Here is a 22907-nt window from a genome sequence, read left to right as displayed (position 1 = left end):
ATTGTTTTGTGCGCCAGCACTAGCATGGCAGGGGGTGTTACTAAGTATGGGGCAGCCAGCAATTTGTGGTATGGCTGGGGGATTATTTGAGGGTAGATGAGGGTTTCCTTAGCCAACCTGCTGAGGAAGTGACTCCTGTGTTGAGAGCAGAGTGCTTTTAATGATCCCCTTTCCGTTGAATGTATGGTTGACCCCTATTGTATGAAGGCTCATTATTACACACATTTGGAGATGCAGAGGGTAAACTCTTTTCTCCCATCCCTTCCAAATATCCTGGCTCCTTACGGTGAAATCCAGGTATTGTAACCTAGTTAGCCCCAACATTAAACAAAGGGACTGTAGTATTTTTAAGTGTAGTGATTGCCTGTGTTTTTTTTTTCTTGCCAAAACACTCTGTGGCACATTTCATTAATCCCCCTTTTCATTTCCTACATTAGTTTTGCTTTATCTTAAGCTTCAGAACAATACAGATTTCTTCTGGAAAGTAGCCTCAGTCTGCACACACTGGTGGAGATGGAATAGAAGGCACAGAAAGAGAATCACACTGGTAGATCAAAAACTTGGGTTCTAATCCTTGTTCTGCTCTTCACTACCTCTGGGATTCTGCATACCTCACTTGCTCTCCCTAGGCTAAAATTATGATGATCTAGTAGTCAATCCTTTATGCTAACTTTGGTCCTTTTCACCTCAGAAGGGTTGCAGACTGAGGAGGAGGATGCTTTGATCCATTTGGACACAGGGCTACTGTTTATAGTGTGTTTCCACATCCTTTATTTCATTAGCCCCTTACAGCTACCCTGTGAAAAAGTCAGGGAAGGTTGTGGAGAAACTGATGGAAAAACTGAGGTCGTGATGCACTGAGTGGCTTGCCTAAGTCTATCATATCATGAGTCAGTGGTATGCTCCAAGTCTATCATATTTTCTACTTCTTGGGAAGTTTTTTGATTCTTCTGGTAGTTCTGCAGTTTGTGAAGGGGCATGGGGAAATATTGTTTAGGTATACATACAGTCCTGGCAGCCTCCCACACCAGTGATCCATTCTGTACTAGCCTATGGTTCCACAGTAGGTGAGGACTGGGTTGCAGATGCTTCATGATGAAGCCTAGACTCAGGTAATAGGAGAGGGTTATTTGGATGATTCCAAATCATTTGTGATGATCTCCGGTCAGGCAGAGATGGAGGTAAAATACAAGAACGATGGTTGGAAATGGAGAACCTCCTTTGGTGTTATGGGGGAAAAAATCCAAAAGTGATTTGGGTCTGGGTGGTATGGCATACATGTTTGGAGATAGCTTGTGGGAAAGATGGAGGGATCTTGAGAGTGGACAATTTTGAGAAAAGGTGATTAGTGGGGAGAGAGTGTATGCAGTATGAAAATCTACCTCATACAAGATCTGTCCAGAAGATATACAGGTAGGTAATATGAAAAATAGAGATATTTATTGAACAAGATACAAGAAACATTATACATAGGACAATGACGCCTTGGTCCCCTTCAAAGTAGGCACCTTGGGACCTCACACAGTTCTCTCAGTCTCCATTAGCTGCCCCATCATATTTTCCCCAATCTCATCGATCATCTGAAATCTCTTCCCCATCAAAGGTGATTTTAGTTTTAGGAAAAGCCAGAAGATACAGGGCACCAAGTCTGGGCTGTAGTGGGGCTGAGTCACCTGGGTGATTTGATGTTTTGCCAAAACATTGTGCATGAGACATGAGGCATGGACAGGCACATTGTCATGATGAAGCTTCCAATCACCAGTTGCCTGTAGCTGCAGCCATCTGAATTATCTGAATAGTTTGCATAGAGGAATGTTCAAGCTAAATGCAAAATTTGATGCAGATTCATTGCTCTACTTGCTCAGTCATTTTGAATGCGATGGCCACACAGTACACATGCTCACTCAATGGCATCTACTGCCCCTACTGACTAGTTGTCACTGTTCATGCATGCATATTCCAGTCCACTCTTCTTGGCTGCCAGGTTACATTGATGTTGCACAAACAGTTCTTATTATATTAACAATGGCTAGAATTTTTCTGGACAGACCTCGTATTTGTCAGAGGAGAACCTTTGGACTAGAAAATGATCAGGTTGGAGAAATCATCAATTCCTGCCAGCTTTTGTGATTTCCCTGAATGCAGTGCATTCAGTTGCCCAAAGTTATGGAGATTCATTCAGTCTTTTCCTGACAATCAGGTAGAAAAAAGAGGAAATGTTTTTTAAAAGCTTTTTTGATTATCTCAAGTGTTTTTTGGTGTGTGTCCTTTTGTTTTATTTTTTAATTTTATTTTTTTCCATTATTCTTTAACCGTCTTAAATTCCCTCCACCCTGAAATCACCACACTGTTGTCCATGTCCATGAGTCCATTTTCTTTTTTGCTCAATCCATTAACCCCCTAACCTTCCCCCTTTAGCTGTCATCCTGCACTCCATCTATAAATCTGTCTCAGTTTTACTTGTTAGTTCAGTTTGTTCATTAGATTCCACACATGAGTGAAGTCATATGGTATTTGTCTTTCTTTGACTGGCTTATTTCACTTAGCATAATGTTCTCCAAGTCCATCTATGCAAAGGGTAAAATTTCTCCTTTTTTATAGCAGTGTAGTATTCCATTGTGTAAATGTCTCGTAGTTGTTTTATCCATTCAGCAAATGTTAGAGACAGTTTATAATTTCCCCACTGAAACATGACCCACAAGGGAACTGGGTCCATGACCTTGGTGTTATTAATTTCTTTGCTACTGTCTTTTTTCATTTGATGTTTTAGTATTTATGCTATTACAGATGTCCCATTTTCACCTTTTTGTTCCCCCTCTTCCCAGCCTACCCCCTCACTCCCACAGCCAATCCCCACACCATTGTTCATGTCCATGGGTACTTGATGTATATTGAAGTATATCCCTTCACCTTCTTTCATCCAGCCCCCCACTCCCCTTTATAGCCATTAGTCTATTCCACGATTCTATGCCTATGATTCTATTTTGCTTGATAGTTTATTTTGTTCATTAGATTCTTTTTATAAGTGAGATCATATGATATTTGTTTTTCAACAACTGATTCATTTCACTTAGGACAATAGTGTCCAGTTCCATCCATACTGTCACAAAAGGCAGGAATTCCTTATTTTCTTCTACTGCATAGTATTCCATTATGTAAATATACCACAGTTTTTTGATCCACTCCTCTACTTATGGGCACTTAGGCTGTTTCCAGCACTTGGCTATTCAAATAGCACTGCTATAAACATAGGGATACATAAATTCTTTTGATTTGGTGTTTCGTGAGTCTTAGGATATATTCCCAGTTTGTGTCTTATACTACCTCATTGACTCAGGGAGCCCATCTGGATGAAGTGGGGATTGTCTGCTAATCAGATTTGTCTGTTTTGCTATCTAGGAGTCCCCCTTCACAGTATATACATCCATCTGTGAAATTGGCTCCCTGCACTGGAAAAGATCCTCTTTGGGGGTAGGTGACCTTTCCAAGGTTCTGGTACTAATGATTCAGCATCAATTGGAACCTCTTAGAGGCCTCAGTGATTCAAATTGTATACTATCTTGTGTGTGTGTGTGTGTGTGTGTGTGTGTGTGAGAGAGAGAGAGAGAGAGAGAGAGAGAGAGAGAGAGAGAGAGAGAGAGAGAGAGCACTGAGCTATAGCGGAGCATAGGGTTCCTATACTCATTTTGTTATTGGAAATGTGCTGAGGTTGGCTAAAGATGGAGAAAAAAAAGGTGGAGACCAGTGTGGGGATGCAGGAAAAGGAGGAGGAAAATAGGGTGTGTGTGTAGGGGGATAATACAGGGTAGAAGACAGGCTTAGTTTACATAGTTGCCCCTTTCTGGGTCCATTTTTTTCTGGCACAGCGAAAGAAGTGGGGATTAGTTACTGCCCTGGAACAAAATTTGGTAGGACGGGGGAGTAGCCTAGAGGACAAAGAAGCTTCACCTTCTACCCTTAATGTGCACTAATGTCTCTGTCATTTCATCCTTTCTAGACCCAAGTGTCTATTTGCATCAAAGATGATGTGAGAATGAATTGGGCAAACTAATACTCTTTTCTGGGGAAAATGGCAGGGCATGGTCTTTAAGGGGTTTTTTTTAGCCCCTCCCCATCCCAACTGTGAGCATATTTCTAGAAAAAACACTCAAAGAGGTAGTTGAGATTTTTAGAGAACATGGGTAAGTTCAGATTAAGGCTCTCTTGTGGCTGGCAGTAAGTTTGGCTGTAAGTTTGAGTTCTTGTTGGGTGCAGAGGTCATGTTATATGAGAAATGATAGTTCCTGTGAACCATTTTTAGCTGTATTTCAGGCTGGGCCTATCCCCAGACCAGGGTTTCGCATTCACAATGGAACCTTCATGGGGTATACTTCTTGGGAGCTTAGTCCAGCATGGTTATTTACATGAATTCTCCCCTCCTCTCTGCCTCTTGAATTAGCAAAGATGTTTACTGCCTCACATCCTCAACTGCTATCCTTTCCCAGAATGTGGAAGGCATTTGGGGATACAAGGTAGGAATTAATCCAAAGAGATACAAAGAAGGTTGGAGGGAGGTAGAATAAGATGGGCAGGTGTTATTTCTGGTGACCTCTGGTTGAACTTCAGGTACACACTACTTTTGGGCATGCTAGGTTGTCATAATATACCTGGTACCCTATTGAGATCCATACCTATTTTCCCAGAAGTGAAAAAGGCAAAACCTGTTAGAGGGTTTTCCATCAAAACCTCAGACAAAGAAAATAGTTCAACTCCAGCTGGAAGACAGTTGAGCATTGTCCCTTAAAAAAAATTAAAATGGTCTATCCCCTTGCTCCTTCCAACTCCCTCCAAGAATTTTTTTTTAATTTTTTTATTGATTATGCTGTTACGGTTGTTCTATTCCCCCTTTCATTCCCTCCACCCTACCCCCCATCCCCACCATTACCCCCCCTTTAGTTTATGACCATGTGTCTCAAGTTTTTAGATTCTATATTTCCCATGCTATTCTTGCCCCCCCATCTATTTTCTATCTACTGTCTATGCTACTTATTTTCTGTACCTTCTCCCCTCTTCTCCTCCTCCCACTCCCCTGTTGCTAACCCTCCTTGAGATCTTCATTTCTATGTTTCCACTCCTGATCTAGCTGTCCTTTTAGTTTGCTTTTGTTTTAGGTGTGGTTGTTAATAACTGTGAGTTTGTTGTCCTTTCACTGTTCATGTTTCTTTAACTTCTTTTTCTTAGATAAGTCCCTTTAACATTTCATATAATAAGGGCTTGGTGATGATGAACTCCTTGAATTTGATCTTATCTGAGAAGCACTTTATCTGCCCTTCCATTTTAAATGAAAGTTTTGCTGGATAGAGCAATCTTGGTTGTAGGTCTTTGGATTTCATGACTTGGAATACCTCTTTCCAGCCCCTTCTTGCCTGGAAGGTCTCTTTTGAGAAATCCGCTGAGAGTCTGATGGGGACTCCTTTGTAGGTGACTGTCCCCTTAGCTCTTGCTGCTTCTAGGATTCTCTCCTTCATTTTAATCCTGGCTAATGTAATTATGATGTGCCTTGGTGTGTTCCTTCTTGGGTCCACCTTCTTTGGTACTCTCTGAGCTTCCTGGATTTCCTGGAAGTCTATTTCCTTTGCCAGATTGGGGAAATTCTCCTTTATTATTTGTTCAAATAAGTTTTCCACTGGTGGCTGTGCCTTTCCCCCTTCTGGTACCCCTATAATTCGGATGTTGGAGTGTTTAAAGATGTCCTGGAGGTTCCTAAGACTCTCCTCATTTCTTCGAATTCTTGCTTCTTGACTCTTTTCTGTTTGGCCATTATTTGCTTTCTTCTGGTCCACTCCATTGATTTGAGTCCCAGTTTCCTTTTCATTGCTATTGGTGTCCTGTGCAATTCCATTCATTTCAATTAGTTTCGCCTTCATATATTTGTCTAATTTGTGGCTATAATCAACCAGTTCTGTGAGGATCCTGATCACCAATGGTTTAAACTGTGCGTCTGAGAGTTTTGCTATTTCTTCATCGCTTAGATCTATAGGCTCTGAGGCTTTGAGATCTTCTTGCGCCATTTTTGGTCTGTTCACGCCCTTTAAGTGTGAGAAGCGGGGCCTTGGACTCCCAGGTCGCTGAGTTGTGATGCTGTATGTGGGGGCGTGGTCAGAGCGGGGAAATGGTGACCCCCTCTGCTGTTTCTCACAGCTGGGTGAGGATTAGCATCTTAGGCGGTTCACCTGGGCTGGGCCACTCAGAGTCGCTGGGTTATGATGCTGTATGTGGAGGTGGGGTCAGAGCAGGGAAATGGCGGCGCCCTCCACTGCCGCTTGCCGCGGGGACCTGCTGGGCCCTGGTCCACCCGCGCACAAATGCGCGACCACAGTCAACACGCAGCCCCGCTGCCCCACTATCTCCCCCCGCAGTCGCTGGCGTGGTTGCTCGCTCGGTCGCTCACTAGGTCCAACCCTGGGCCTGGATTCCGCAGGCCTGGATTCCGCGCGTCTGAGTCCGTCTGACCGAGTCCTCCTGTGCAACCCTGCTTCACCAGCCGCTGGTTTCACCCCTTACTGGTCAAGCTGAAGAATTTGTTGTTAACAGACTTCCGAAAAGTTCAATTTTCCATGTTCTGGCTGTGTTTTCTGTTGCTAATATTTAGTTGTCTCTAAACTTGGTTGTGTGAGAAGGCACGGCATAGCCACCTATGCCTCCATCTTGGCGGAAGTACCCTCCCAGAATTTTTTAAAAGAGATTTGAGATTGGTGTTTATAGAATGATTTTCTGGAGGGAACGTCACAGTTTTTATAGTTAGGCTTCTTCAGAACTGGGAGGGTGAGGTGGGGAGAAAAATGATGACCTATCTGAGAAAAGTTAATGAACAGAGATTAAGTGAAAGACTGCTCTCACTACCCCTCTATGTGCGTACACATGTGCACACACCCACCCACATACCTCTACCCAAAGCAGACTCAACTCAGGGCTATTAATCTAATGCTGCTCTTGGAGGAGACCTAGATTCTCAGAGTGAGGAGGACCTTTTGAAAGTCAGCTCATCTTAGTCTTAACCAACCTATGAGCCTCCTGTGTAGTAGCCCTGAGCTTATTCTCTTCTGGTCATGGGGGAGCTCACTACCTTATTAGCTAGTTCATTTCACTGTTGGAAAATGTTGCCTATGAACAGCTTTCTCTTTAATAGGAATCATTCTGCAATCATTCTCCCTCTACCTACCATCCGTGGGTCCTAGCTCTACTTTCTGGGACCACACAGTCAGGGGTGCTTTCTCTGCTTTAGGAAAGCCTTTGGGAGGTCTAAAGACAAAAACTATATCCCCTTGCTTCACTTTTCTAGACTAAAGTGGCTAGAAGTGTCTTGACAGCTCTTTAAGCTGCCGAGATCTAGCATCCTCTCCGGTTTCATCCTCCCATTCTGGATACACTCCAGCCTGTCCATGTTCCTCTTGAGTTATGGAGCCTACAGCTGAATACAGTATCTGAGAAGAGTCTGATCAAAGTTGAGTAGGATCAATATTTTAAAAAATACAGCTGAGTCCATGCCATATGAAGATCCTGTGTCAAGCAAAGCCTTTTAGTGGAGGTATCTGTGCTGTTGCTAAGACATACCTGCACAAGGACTCTGCATAGTCATATGGAACAGCCACATAATAAATTTGGGAGGGACACATTTCACCTCTTACTATTGAATTAGAATTGCCCCTAGATTTGCCCCTAGCCCAGGCCAGCCTTGGAAAAAGTTTTCTATGGAAGATAAGAGACAGAATATAAGTCCTGACTGCAAGGAGCAAATATGTTTTATATAAAGTACAGGGAGGGAATTTGCATAATAGAAGAAGGAAGTAGCATTTAATGAATAGTGTCAAAGTCAGACTCTTAAACATCAGATTTAATTTATTTTATTTTTTTCCCAGCTGCTGGCTTGGATTTGTAGGATTAACCTCTCTAAACTTAATATTCTCCCTTTGAGAAAAATAGGTGTCTCTAAGATTGAAGATGTTGACCATATGTGACACACAATCAGCCTCCAATCTTACAGAACACCTATGTAGGAATTTAGACATAGCAGTTCCTGTCCCCAATTCCTGTAAGATATTTATCTCCCTGAACATTGCCAATAGCACTGACTGTAAAATCTCCTGCTGATGCTGCCATCCCTGGGTTCTGAGGTCTTCTTTCTGTACCTGAATATCTACAAGAATCAATCCTAAAGTTCTTGCACCCATGGCTTCATTTCTCCATGTCCTCATATTTCCAGTTTGTCACCAGATTTGGGCAAATATATACCTTTTCTTGCTACTAAAGGCCTGATCAGGAGTATATTAGAGTGGAACTTAGTCGTCATTATTACTGAAGGATGAGAGGCCTGGAGAAGAGACAATATCCAGAACACACGATCCATTGACACAATGTTTTTGGTAATAGCTAGGTTCAGAACAGATTTGGAAAGGCCTATTTAATCCATAGTGTATAGCCAATGAAATTACAGAATCTAACCACCATTCACCATATTCTGTTTATAGGAAACTATTTAAAGCTCCAAGCTGCTTATTTACAAATGGTATTCTTAGAAAGTAATTCATTCATAAGTTAGGGACAACAAGTGCTCTTGATATCTCTGTTATACAGATCTGGGTGGGTTTGGAGTTTACTATTATCTGGGCCAAACATGCACATATCTGTGAGTGTGTGTGCACACAGTGTATGCATGGTTAAATTTCTTTCTGAAACTGAAGTCCAAGTTTACCTGAGTTATCTTGTTATCAGCAATCTACCCTTTTATATTGCTTTTTTGGTACCTAGATCACTGTCAGCTTCTGTGGAGCCAGTATTTTATTCCTTATACTCCCCTAAAGAACCCTCTTCAGACAGACTTCAATTAAGTCATTAATGCATAAGTTGAGATTATTTTACCTGGGTAAAGATTGTGTTGGAGTAGAGCACAGGTGGCAAACACAAGACCCACAGGCTGAATCTGGCCCCCCCCACCTTGTTTTATCCAGCCCAGCTCCTTGTTTCTACCCAGCAGGAGCACGAAGCTCTTGCTTAACTGTTAAGGAGTAGTTACATGTATACAGTCCTAATATTACATTCGGCCCTTTGAAGGCAACTGCAAGGCTGATGTGGCCCCTGGTGAAAATGAGTTTAACACCTCTGGAGTAGAGGGATGGGGTAGAGGTTTGTCTCCTTGAACCCCTTTGCCCCATCTAGTATAAATAGGACAAGTGTAAAAGACATTAGTTTTGCAAGAGATGATCCATTCTTCCTCACATTACACTGGCATATTTACTTAGGCATGTAGCTATCCTGGCTGGGCAATGAAGTTGCAAGGATCAAGATGGTTTCTCAAAGTAACTAACCCCTCCCTTTTGACTTCACCTCTGCTCCTACTCTTATGGTGTGAGTCTTTAACTGTGTTATGTCACAGGGCGAGCACTGCCTAGTAGCAACAGAGACACATTTTCCATACATCCAAGCTACCCTTCCTGCCTTTGATTCCCAGCCCCCAAACATCAACACCAGTTTCTTGAAGCCTACATTTTGGACTGTCTCATTCATGTCCCATCACCTCTTTCTTCATTCATTGGCTTCCCTGTCCTCTGTTCAAAACCCAGCCTTTTCTCTTCTTTGGTCACAGTGGACTCTTTTAGTCTGCTATACCAGCTTAGTCCCTCTTGACTCAGCTATGCTTTCAGTGGAGGTGAGAGAAACTCACAGAATTAAGGTTGATAAAGTTTAAAAACAGCAAATTGATAACTGGATTAGGGGGAAATTCTTTCATGCTGTGTCTCTCTCTATCTTGTTTCAGTGGAGGACAAGACCTTTGTCACATTCCTTGTACCCTGTTATCAATTTGCTGAGTAAGCTTGGCATGTTACTTCACTCCTCTGTTCCCTTCTGTTTCTTTTCTTACTATCCATGGGACAAGCTTCTTTATTGATGAATCACTAAGGCCTCCAGGATCCTTGCTTGGTCTAGGCTGTGGAAGTGTGAAGGTTGACTGACAGCAGGCAATTCTTACAGTGCATTGCTTTTCTCCACACTACTTCTTATCTTCCCAGAAGTGGCTGTTTCCTGGTATATTCTCAGAGATGGCATGTGGCACGGTCTGTTAACTTCCACTCAAGTCTTTTAATAATACATCTGCAAGGAATGTGGGAGCTGGGACTAATTTGACAGGATCAAGGGTTAAGCTCAGTGATGGACAGACTCTTTGTGATGTCTTCTGGCCCCCACCCTAATGCCGCTCAGTAGATTCCCAGCTGTATGGTTGTCTCTCTTCCTGGGCCTCTGGCAGGAAACTTTTGAATGGTTCTCCTATATTGCTTTTCACGGTCCATCAGAAATTGATTTTTTTTTTGGGGGGGAGGGGGTTGGGGTGAGATAAGGTAGAGCTAGGAGTAATCTGGTTCAACTAGTTATTCTGGAAATAGGTTAGAGTTTCATGGCTGTAGCCCCATCTTTGCTTATGAGAAGATGACATGCTAAAGTCCTGTCTTTGTTGGGCTGCCTTGCTGTTTTCCATTTCTTTTTGTTTTTGTTTGATGTAAGTAAAAGCTCCTGTGAAAACTTCTGCAGGTAGGCAGCTTTTGATGGTGTATCATCTGACTGAGATGGTGAATGATGACATCTTGCAGTCTGAGGGGTAAGTGTCTGGTCTTGACTCTCATGTTCTTTAGAGGACTTGACTTTGAGTTTGGAGCTCTGTGTTCATTTAAATTTGTAATCAGGGAATATCAAGACAACAGGCTGAAAAGTGGACCAGGCAAGGAACTGGATATTCCATTTGGGTAGATGTGCCTCACTGGGTAGAGGCAATGTAGTTTGGTTGGATCTCAGCAACCTCTTGAACCCAAAGTATGATCATGGCCTAGATATGGTGGGATAGAAGAGATACTGAACCTGCTATGTGGCAAATATTGCTGCTTGCAGGTGTTTTAAATATATTCCAATTTACTTTTTATAGTAACTCTCTGAGGTAGATATTGATGTCCCCATTGTGCAGATGAAGAGACGGAGGCCTGATAAAAGTTAAGTAACAGACTCCAAGTCACACAGTAAGTAGAAGAGCTGGCACTTACATTTACTTCTGTTTGACTTCAAATCTAAGTCTCTTTCTTTAATATCATGTTTTCATAGGTGGAAGGAAGAAAGGGAGAGAAAGAACTGGATTAGAATATGAAGAGGGGTGGGGAAGAAATGAGAGAGAAATGAGAGAATTATAATTGAGTTAAAAAACTGTTATATTACCAACATGCCCCTTAGGGGTCAGGGTCAAAGGAAGGGTTTTTGATTTGTTTTGTTTTAAATCTCAAATCACAGTAAAAGGTATGAGCTTGGTTTCAAAAGACCTAAATTTCAGTATTTGCTTTGTCAATCATTATTTATGTGTCATTGGGCAAGTCATTTTCCTCTCTGTGTCTCAAATTCCTCATTTGCAAAATGAAAATAATAAAACTTGTACATTTTTTCCTGTATGGAGGGAGATCGACTTTATCCTTTATCTTGTGTAAATACTTGGTGTGTATGGGATTTTAAAAATAAATAACAATTGTACTCCAACAATAATAAAAAAACAAATAAAAATTTTAAAAAAGAAATGAAAAACTTTCCACACGAACCCCTCATTTTAAAAAAGATTTTATTTATTTATTTATTTTTTTAGAGAGGGGAAGGGAGGGAGAAAGAGGGAAAGAAACATCAATGTGTGGTTGTCTCTCACCCTGGGACCTGACCCACAACCCAGGCATGTGCCTCAGACCAGTAATCAAACCTGACGACCCTTTGATTTGTGGGCTGGCACTCAATCACTGAACCACACCAGCCAAGGCAGTATCCCTTATTAAATATCAATTCTCTTAGGATAATTTTGAACTTAAAAAATGAAATTTCTCAAGTTACCAAATCAATGAGAGATGTGTGAAATGGCAGAGAACATTTAATATTATGTCTCCTGCTGCTACCACAAGTTGGAAGACCAGACATAATTTCTGGCTAATGTCTAAACAGCAAGCAATTTGAAAGGCTATGCTAACCCTTGTTTGTCTCCTAAGAGCTCTCAATTAAGCTTCCAGTCAATCAATTAGTCAAACCATTGGTCAACACATATTTGTTGAGAACTTTGTTTTTTTTTTTAGATTTTATTTATTTATCTTTAGAGGGGAAGGAGAGAGGGAGAAGAACATCAATGTATGGTTGCCTTTCGTGCATCCCCTGCTGGGAACTGGCCTGCAGGGAACAGGCCTGCAACCCAAGCATGTGCCCTGACTGGGAACTGCATGATCGAACTGCAATCATGTGGTTCGCAGGCCTGTGCTCAATCCACTGAGCTACACCAGCCAGGAAGAACTTTGTAAAGTACCTAACCCTAAACTAGAGAATTCAAGAGATAGCCACTATAAGAAGACTTGCTCCCTGGAAGTGACAGTTTTGTTGAAGAAAGGCACTACTGCAAACCCAGGAAATAAAAACCTTACAGTTCTGAAACCATGGAGCAGGATCTAAGAGCATCATTTATTCAGTGAGAAGAGATTTCATTATAGGCTGATGTGATTGAGCAGGCTGTGAAAAAATGAAGAACTGGAGTTAGGCCTTGAAGGATATATATGGTATGGTAGTTTGGGGAGGAAGAAAAGCATTCATTCTAGTTAGCATAAGTGCTGCATGTCCTAAAGACACAAACAGGAGACTAAGACCAGTTGGTTCACCCCACGGTGAACTGACTAATAGTATGAGCTCCCCAAGGGCAGAGGATATGTTGTTTGTTTAATTACTTATTTAACTCTTTCACTAAACTTATTGAGTGCTTGTTTTAAGAGCTGAATTATTCTTCTTAAGTCCTGTGAAACCAGCACAGAGCTCCATAAATGCCACTTTTATTTGTTTTCTAACAAATATCTTCATAGTGTGTATCCTGGGTCAGGCACTGGCTTTCTATTTTAACATGTATGGACTAATTTATTAACCCCATTTTGCAGAAGATAAATTGAGGCATGGAGAGGTTAGGTAACTTGCTAAATGTCATATTGCTTACCTGGCTGGATAAATGAATCAATGTATCTCTGCTTGATTGTTGCAGAGTAATGGGCTATGAAGGTGAATGACATGAGCCAGTTATTCTGAAGAACCCAGAAAACTGGGCTATAGAAAGCCTCAAGTTCAGAGTAGGTAGTGATTTTAGTGTTTGGGAGGATTAATGTGTTAAAAATAAAGCCCCTAGCACAGTACCAGCCACATAAGTGCTTCCATGAGGAAAGACCTGCATTGAACAATAAAAGAGCACATTTTGAGGGAATCAGTCATCTTCACAAATGTGCTGATTGTTATACATTAGCAAGTTGCTAGAGGTTAGTGGAATACATACCATTTGGATCTGAAGAAATGAAGGAGAGGTTAAAAGGGAATCCAGTATTTTTAACCTAGACGGTTGTCAGTGGTGATGGGAATTAGGAGAGCTAATCAGTTTTATTTAGTTCAGTTTTGTATCTTTTGAGACTGAGGTGTCTGTAGAACAATCAAATTATTTCAAAATAAAAAGGATTTTTTAAGGCCACTGATCTGTTAAAACAACAAATATTTATTTTAGGAACATAATGGTTAACATAAGACAATTTACTTATTGTCTGCTGATTGTTGTGAAAATTAGTTAATTGCCAGACAATCTCATGCCCCAACATACATTGGAACATGCCTGCATTGTTATTTAATCAGCCTTTCTGGTCATAGCTTGGTCTTGCTAGCCCCAATCTGCAGGATGCCTAGTCACCTCAGGTGTTACTGGATTAAGTTCTTTCTGTTTAACTTAGTACTTTCAAGTGATGAGAAAGTCCAAAAATCAAACAAAAAAATAGAAGAAACTGACACAAGGCCAAATTTCAGACATGACGCTTGTAATGTTAAAACGTTCTAGGTTGTGAAAAAACCTGTTGACTTGCCAAGATGTTTAAGGATTGTTTTCTCTATATGAAAAACACAGTGTGGAGGCTTGGAAAGCAAACCTCAAACCACTGGAGTTTCAAGTCTGTATTGCATTTTTGTTGTTAGAAGTTTGATACTCTGCATGGTGTAGTATTAATTTGTGAGTATCATTGTTAGTATTTCTACAGTAGTTTTGGTTCTTAAGTGTAACCTTTGAAAAAGTAATGTTAAACTTTCAAGTATTATTTAATTGCCTTCAGTTGTGTCCTTACCAAAATATTATCCTGATTTTTATATTAAAATAAGGAGAAAATGAGGATTCTCTTCACAAATTCATTTCTTGCAAATTTGGGTGTAAAACATTGCTTTACTATTAAGATACTTCTTGCAAATTTGGACTGATTATCTGATCCAAACCCTAGGCCCAGTGCCCTGCATACTTGCATGTAATTCTCATAAAAGGTTAACTCTGTGCAGAAGGGCCTGGTGACCCTTCTCCTACCTTCATCCTTTTTAGATTTGCTTTCTAGGTTCATTACTTATTTTGTGCAGCAACACCTGCTTTTCTGTATGTTGAAAAACTAAAATTCAGAATGTTCTAAAGATGCGGGTGCTATGGGACTTGGTCTATTCACTCCTTCCCTACCTCCTTGTAGACAAAACTCACTTCTTGCTAAAAGGCTAATGGGCACACGGCTTACTTTACCTAACTGTTCTCTCTGACAAGGTGAAATAGCTTGTAATTTATGTTTGAAATTGATTTGAATATCTAGCTGCTGGGGGTATTTTTGTGAAAAAGAGTACCTGAGTGCTCTGGCTTTTACAAGAACCAGCTTGCTAATGTTTCTCTGCTGTGTTAGCCCTGCCTGATGAGAGAATGATACTCTTCCCCTCTGGATGTAAAGGGTTAAATAAGTACTTTTCATGTTTTCCTGTGCCATTGGCTGGAGAAATGTGCAGTGTTCTGAAACCTGCCCAGGCTCTGCACATACTGTATCTGCTCAAGGAAAGTTCTGGCTCTTAGCCCTTCTCAGCTGCATTAGGGTTCAGGTTACATCCCTCTACCCTTCCAGCCACTAATAAAAGCCAAAAGAATTAAGGATCAGGGAGAGTTAATTCCCACTACTAAGACCCAGGTGGGGCTCCTACACCTTTCATTCTGGCTTTTAGTTTGGAGCCCTAATTTAAGGCTGAGCTCTAGTCTAAGCCTGTACGTGACAGTGATCTGGACCAGGCCCCAGAAAAGCACTTGACAATCAGGTTTTGCTCTATGCTGGCAGTTCTCTCTCTCCCTCCCTCTCTCTCTCTCTCTCTCTTTCTTTCTCCTTCTGCTCCTCTGTTGAGCTCATAGAAGAGACCAGTGACCCAGGGGCCAAGCTGACTGATGCTATTACAAAAATGGAAATGATGTATCATAGTGCCTCTCTTCTAAACCGGAAGATTTGGATGAAACTTCTCCATTTTTTTTAAGTCTCTGACCAACTTCAGTACATTAGTAGTCTCATTCAGAATAAGAAGCATCACCGATATCTCACTCAACCTAAAAGAGATGCAAAGTAATGAGCTCTGAGATAGTGAGCTCAGATAGGCAGCTTTGAAGGAGGATCTTGCAAAAGCTGGGACAGGCGGGGAAAAAACCTCCATCTGGAACAGTTATACTACTATAGTGGCCTGGTCAATGCTTTTCCTCTTTGATCATTCCCTCTCCTCCCACTTAAAATTATTGAATGGCTCTCTTCTGCCTGTATTATAGAGCCCAAACTACTTCAGCCTGGTGTATGGACCATTCTCCATCTGACTCTAGTCTTACTTTCTAGAACTTCTTCCAGGGCCTGAGTTTTCAGTCAGAATGGTTTCTTTTCTGCCCTCCAAACATACGTGGGAAACTCCCTATCCTGATGTTCTTTGAGTGGCTGGGCTTCAGATTGCATACTTAGAAGGCTTTCTTTTCTCTTCTCCGCTCCACCCAATTGGGCCTAACCTTCAAGCTCTAGCTCTAAGCCTCAAGGGCATCATCTCTAATTGCTCCCTTTTTGGAATTCTGGAGTTCTGATTTTCCAGTAGAAATCTTTGGGTATTTTGGCTGCCTTGTGTCTGCCTTACTGGATGAAAATGTTCTAGAGGACAATGGCTATCTATACCATCCTTAGCAAAGAACACAGAATGGACTCTCCATGATGATTGGCAGGAGGAGTGAAGCAAAAATTTTGTACTTAATAATTGGTCATTTTGACCTTTCCACTTCCTATCCCAAATTAGAAAAAAGATATGACTTGAAGAGTTGGATATACTAGCCAAGTTTTCTAGTCTTTCTGTGATACCTCGTAAGTGGGGTGAACCTTGAATAACACACACATGTGAGCTAGGGACAGAGGGAACATAAAGAAGGAAATAATGGTGTTGTCAGAAGATGAGAGTGATCCCAGATGCAACCCTGGACGTGAGGGGAGATGGCGGCAATGGAGGATGCAGGTTGTCCTGGAGTTTGGTTTACAACAGTTTGGGTTCCTTCCTATTGCAGCTCCTATGTGTGAACTGTGTTTCTGAGGTTTATATGTGGGAGAGGCCTACTGGCTGATGATTACAGTATTCCCCTTGCTGTTGGGAAGGGTTGCCATGGAACTGTTAAAACAGCAGCCACCCATCTTTTTGCTATGTGTTTGGGGAGGGTGTGAGTCTTCTGCCTGACTCAAGTGTTTTCACAGCTTCAACTGAAAGGAGGTACCTTAATGTGAACATACTGTGTGTGTGTATGTTTTTACTTTTGCTTAAGCAAGTCCTAACGTGTTCTGTCTGACTAGCCTTGGATGTGAGTCACCGTCTGGTATTTATACCCAGTGCCTTAAGTGTCCTCATTATTTGACCATGACATTCCTTTTCTCACTATTTTACTCAAAGCTGAGAATGCTGAGAAGGGCCAGGAAGAACCATCTCTATCCTTCCTAATAGGGCCTAATCTAATTGGTGGCTGTCTCTGTAGAAGTCAATTATGTTATGTCAGGGCACTAAAGGGAATAGATTCAAACTCACAGTGGCAGTACTGTAACAGTCTAAAAGATACGCGGTGGGGGTTTCTTTTAGTCTGTTCCTATTCAGACTGCTGCTGGAGAGCTGTTATTACTGGAGCAAATTTTAGAAACAGGCCTCAAAAGGGATGCTAGGAAGTGTTTCTTCTTATCAGTATCACATAGTAAGTTTGAAAGGAGTACAGACAATCTGAAAAAGTCTTAGAGGAGATGATTCAGCCTTTGCAGGTATTGGTGGGAATATTAGCTTGCTTTTTACTTCTGTTTCCATTACTCTCCTTCTAAAGTAAAAAAAAAATTATCTTGGAAGCATGCTCCTACAGTATGGGAATGGTAAACCCCATCAGGGACACTGTTGTTATCAAAGGGACAGAGCCTCAGAGAGGAAGGACATAGCTGCTAGCATGGTCATTTGGAGGCCAGACAGCCAGTAAATCATTTGAGAATGAATTAAAAGTTCAAAGGGCAGGAGGGAATTCTTTGGTTGACCTCATAGGTGCTTAAAAAAATCAAAGGGATAGCCAATGTGCTTTTATTTTTTGAGAGCTATTTTGAAGGGGCAAGGGAATGGAAGTGCAATGTAGGAAATTGGCATGACTGCTTTCGTGTGCTTTGGAGCTTTAATTCTAGGCTGAGGGTGATCAAAGTTACCACTAATCAAATGCCAATTATGTACTTGGAATTTTATATGTGTGTTCTCTAATTTTCATTACTATTATAAAATAACTGATAGTATTCCTATTTTACAGATAAAAATAATGAGACTCAGAGAGAACAACAACATTATCAAAATAACACCAATAAGTGGTAAAACTGTGATTTGAAATCAGATTTGCCAAAATCTTATGTTTGTTCCACTATACTTTAGAATTTTGTTTGAAAGACCCCCTTCTGTGACTCATGATTTCTTTCCAGTATCAATATTAACTATTCCTGTGACCATGTTCTGTGTGCCATAGCATTGGAGAAAAGTGACATAGCACTGGAGAAAAGTCACATAGATCAGTCATTTCCAAGCTTTCTTGTGAAATTGTTAAATATGCACATTAGACTCCCAGGACTAAGTAATATAATGTATGAGAGGTACTTAGTAGTGTCCCTAATTCTGAGATGCAGAAATTGAGGCTAAGAGAGTTAAATAACTTTCTAAAATTCATTCAACCAGTAAAGTGGCAGAGCTGGTATCAAAGTGTAGTTTATTGGATTTTATAGTGCCTCTTCTTCCAGCAACCATTGGCCTCTTGAACTGGAATGGGGAGAGAGAATAAAGCAAAAGTCCAACTTGACCATCTTGGCTCCTACAAACATATCCATCTCACATGCCCTGTTTGCCACCAAATTTTGTTAAGTGTGGAGTGGTCTTCCTTCCTTCCTTCCTTCCTTCCTTCCTTCCTTCCTTCCTTCCTTCCTTCCTTCCTTCCTTCCTTCCTTCTTCCCTCCCTCCCTCCCTCCCTCCCTCCCTCCCTCCCTCCTTCCCTCCCTCCCTCCCTCCCTCCCTTCTCCCTTCCCTTCCTTCTCCTAACAATATTTGTTTAAATTGTTTTAGGCATAGGTGATAAATGTTCATGGAACAAGATTAAAATTATACAAATGGGCAAGTGTTTATCACTAATTTCTCTACCCAGATGCAGCCACTGTTATCAATTCTTTTTGTACCCTTCCAAAGATACCATATATATTATATATAGGTGTGTAGTATATGGTTTTATATGTGTATGTGTGTGCATGTGCATGTGTTCAGTGTCTCTGTTCCTAATAGCCTGTGTATTCCTTGATCCTCTCCAATCTGGCTTTCGCTGAAGTCTTCCTGAGGGCCAAATTCACTGGCCTTTTTGCTGTCATTATCCTCCTTGTCTTCACTGAACAATTATTTTTATATCACAAATTATTTGTTGAATAGGTAACATATTCACATGGGTCAAAAGCCATTTGGAGCCCTGGCTGCTGTAGCTCAGTGGATTGAGCACGGGCCTGCGAACCAGACAATCGCGGTTCGATTCCCAGTCAGGGCACATGCCAGGGTTGCAGGAAGGCTCCCTGAAGGCCAGTTCCCAGCAGGGGATGCACGAAAGGCAACCACACATTGATGTTTCTCTCCCTCTCTCCTTCCCTTCCCCTCTACCCTCTAAAGATAAATAAATAAAATCTTAAAAAAAAGCCATTTGGTATGAAAAGGTAGATGAAGAATAGTGTCCTGTTTATACTTATCCCTCATCTGGCCAGGTTCATCACCCCTCACTGTGCTTGGATTTTTTTTACCATATTTTTCTAGACTGTCACTGTACATACACAAGCAAATATGAATATAGATTCCTTAAATTGCCTTTTGCACATACTAAAACAATCTGCACCTTGCTTTTTTTCATTTACATATACTGAAGATCTTTATCAGTATATGCAAGGCTGCCTTATATTTTTAATTAAATTTATTTTTAAAAATATTTTATTTACTTATTTTTAGACAGAGGGAAAAGGAGTGAGAAAGAGGGAAACATCAGTGTGTGGTTGCCTCTTGTGCAACCTCTGCTGGGGACCTGGCCTGCAACCCAATCATGTGCTCTGACTGAGAATTGAACCAGTTACCCTTTGGTTCACAGGCCGGTGCTCAATCCATTGAACCACACCAGCCAGGGCTAAATTAAATTTATTGAGGTGACATTGATTAATAGGGTCATATAGGTTTCAAGTGTACATTGGAAGATGATTTGACTTTGGGTGGTGGGCACACAATGCACTATACTCATTTTTAAACAGCCATGTTATATTTGTTTACCAGTCCTTAGTATTGCTAGTCATCAGCATTGTTTCCTGTGTACCATTATGACATTCTCAAAGCCCTGCTGCTAACATAGATACTGATCTATGTTGTTTCTCCTCCCTCTTTCACTGTTTATTCATTCTCCTTCGTGAATCAACCACCTCTCCCATCCCCATTCTGTGGATATCCCTCAAGGCTCAAAGCTCAGCCCCGTTTGCTGTCTTTGCCCCTCTTCAGTCTCTCTCTCTCTCTCTCTCTCTCTCTCTCTCTCTCTCTCTCCTCTTTCTCTCAAGAAGGAACAATGATGAGATTTAGGAACTCCCAAATCTCTTGTCATAACCTTTTCATCAAAGCTCTAGGCTCTTTAACTATCTGATGGACAGTATCAAATTGAATAAAAATTTCAAGTCCCAATATGTCTAAAATGACACTTATCTTCCCCTTGCCAAACAGGCACTGTCCTTGCACTCCTGCCTCCCACTCAGCTAGCGGTGAAATCTTGGAGCGACTGCTTATTCATCCCCTATATCTATCCAATCATCACATTCTGTCAGTCTTTCTTCCTTCAAAATAGCCTCTATTCCTTTCCTTTCTATTCCTGCTACCATCCTCTTCCAAAACTTTATTTCTCTATTTCTGGATTCCTGGCTGGCTTCACTGTCTCTAGGCTCCTCCCTTTTAAATTTACCCTGTAAGTGACTTCTCCAATCTGATAATTTAATTCCCTTGTCTGTACAATGAGGAAGGTGGACTGACTGATTTCTGCAGTCCTTTCCAGCTTTAACATTCTAAAGCAGCACTCTTCCTGAACAGTATATTCCTACCTCCCACCACTGCCATGCCCTATACTACCCTCTCTCATTTATGTATTTTTAATTTCTTTTATTGTTGTTCAAGTACAGTTGTCTCCATTCCCCCTCACCACTATCCCCCATCCCCCCATGATTTCACCCATGTGTCCTTTCTAGATGTTCCTAAAAACCCTTTCCCCTTCCCCCCATTATCTCTTCTAACTTCCCCACTGGTTACTGTCAGTTTGTTCCCAATTTCAATGTCTCTGGTAGTATTTTGCTTGCTTGCTTGTTTAGCTCATTCCACCTATAGGTGAAGTCATATAGTATTTGTCTTTCAACACCTTAGTATAATGCTCACCAGTTCCATCCATGCTGTCACAAAGGGTAGGAGCTCCTTCTTTCTCTCTGCTGTGTAGAATTCCACTGTGTAAATGTACCATAGTTTTTGAATTCACTCATTTACTGATGGATACTTAGGTTGCTTCCAGCACTTGGCCATTGTAAATTGTACTGCTATGAACATTGGGGTGCATAGGTTCTTTTGGATTGGTGTGTCAGAGTTCTTAGGATATAATCCTAGCAGTGGGATTGCTGGGTCAAAAGGTAGTTCTGCTTTTAGTTTTCTGAGGAAATTCCATATTGTTTTCCACAGTGGCTGCACCAGTCTGCTCTCCAACCAACGATGTACTAGGGTTCCCTTGTCTCCACATCCTCTCCAACAGTTGTTGCTTGTTGATTTCTTTATGATGGCCATTCTCATTAGTGTGAAGTGGTATCTCATTGTGATTTTAATTTGCATCTGTCTGATGGCTAGTATCAATTATATATATAGTTATAGACAGGTGGCTGAATGACAATGTGAAAATGAAGGAGAGATTTTGTAAGAACTTCTGTCCCCAATCTGATTGTTTTAATATTTATTACTTCTCATCTTTCCTCTCCCTTGCCCTTAACATTTATTGCTATGCTATCTACAAACTGGTATAATTTTTTCTTTTTTTACATTGGTGGCTAGAGGGATGACTAATAGATCCTTTACCATTTCCTTTAGAGACTGTGAATTTGTGTGTGAGGTAGAGGGTAAATGATAATGGTGGTGGTTGGATGGTTGGAGGTAGGTAGTTCTTGTAGAATAGAAAGGTTCTTTGTCTTCTGTGATAAGAAAAACCCCTTCATTTTTCTCTAGCTTTATTGAGGTATAATTGACAAGTAAAATGGTATATACTTAAAGTATACAATGTAATTATTTGATATACTCATATGTATGCTTATTTAGTGGGAACCCCTAAGAGCTACTCTCTTAGCTAATTTCAAATATAAAATATAATATTGTTAACTATAATCACCATTCTGTACATCATATCTTTAGTACTTATTTACCTTATAACTCAAATTTGGAAAACTTTGACCAACATCTCCCATTTACCCAGCCCCCAGCTCCTATCAACAACCATTCCACTCTCTGTTTCAACTTTTTATTTTAAAGATTCCAATTATAAGTTCTACCATACAGCATTTGTCTTTCTTTGTCTGGCTTATTTTACTTAGCATAATACTCTCCAGGTTCATCCGTGTTGTCACAAATATCAGGATTTCTTTCTTTTATGGCTGAATAATATTCCATTCTGTATATATGATATATAAATCTGAATCTCAATCATATCTATATCTATCTAATCTTTTCTATTTATCATCCATCAGTGGACACTTAGGTTGTTCCATATATTGGCTATTGTAAATAATGCTGAAATAAGCATGGGATTGCAAATATCTCAATAAGGCACTGATTGTGCTTTCTTCAGTTATATTCCCAAAAGTGGGGTTGTTGGATTATATGGTATTTCTACTTTTACATTTTTTGAGGAAACTTGATACTATTTTCCATTAAGGTTATACCAATTTACATTCCCACCAACAGTGTACAAGTGTTCCCTTTCCTCCACATCCTTGCCAACATTTGTTATCCCTTGTCTTTTTGATAATAGCCATCATAACAGGTATGAGGTGTTACAGTGATTTTGATTTTCATTTCTCTAATGATTAGATGTCGAGCAATGTTGAGCAATGTTGAGCACCTTTTCAAGTACCTATTGGACATTTGTATATTCAGGTCCTTAGCCCATTTTCAATTGGGTTATTTGTTGTTTTTGCATTTGAGCTGCAGGAATTCCTTATATATTTTGTATATTAAATCCTTACCAGATATATGGTTTGTAAATATTCTATTCTATTCTATTCTATTCTATTCTATTCTATTCTATTCTTTAAGGTTTCTTTTTCACTCTGTTGATTGAATCCTTTGCTGTGAAGAAGCTTTTTAGTTTGATGTAATTCCCCCATTTGCTTAGTTTTGCTTTTGTTTCCTGTGCTTTTAGTGTCATGTCCAAGAAATCATTGCCAAGACCAATGTCATGAAGCTTTTCCCCT

At 40.7% G+C, this 22907-nt stretch overlaps 1 protein-coding gene across 2 annotated transcripts in view; it reads left to right on the top strand.

Moving 5' to 3' along the window:
• Window positions 1-22907, top strand: part of SHROOM4 (shroom family member 4) — a 262559-nt gene that overhangs the window by 2008 nt on the left and 237644 nt on the right. Inside the window, exon 1 of one of the 2 annotated variants that reach the window (XM_053670636.1) lies at window positions 10542-10630. The exons of the other annotated variant lie outside the window; for it this stretch is intronic. The gene's annotated coding sequence lies outside the window, so the exon portion shown is untranslated. Of the gene's footprint in view, window positions 1-10541; window positions 10631-22907 lie in introns of those variants that run through there. 2 annotated transcript variants of the gene reach the window in all.

Source organism: Artibeus jamaicensis, unplaced genomic scaffold (assembly GCF_021234435.1).
Source record: "Artibeus jamaicensis isolate MK-2021 breed Jamaican fruit bat unplaced genomic scaffold, CSHL_Jam_final contig_60, whole genome shotgun sequence".
NCBI lineage: Eukaryota > Metazoa > Chordata > Mammalia > Chiroptera > Phyllostomidae > Artibeus > Artibeus jamaicensis.
Note: the sequence above shows the minus strand (reverse complement) of the source record. Positions and strands in the feature narration are given on the sequence as shown.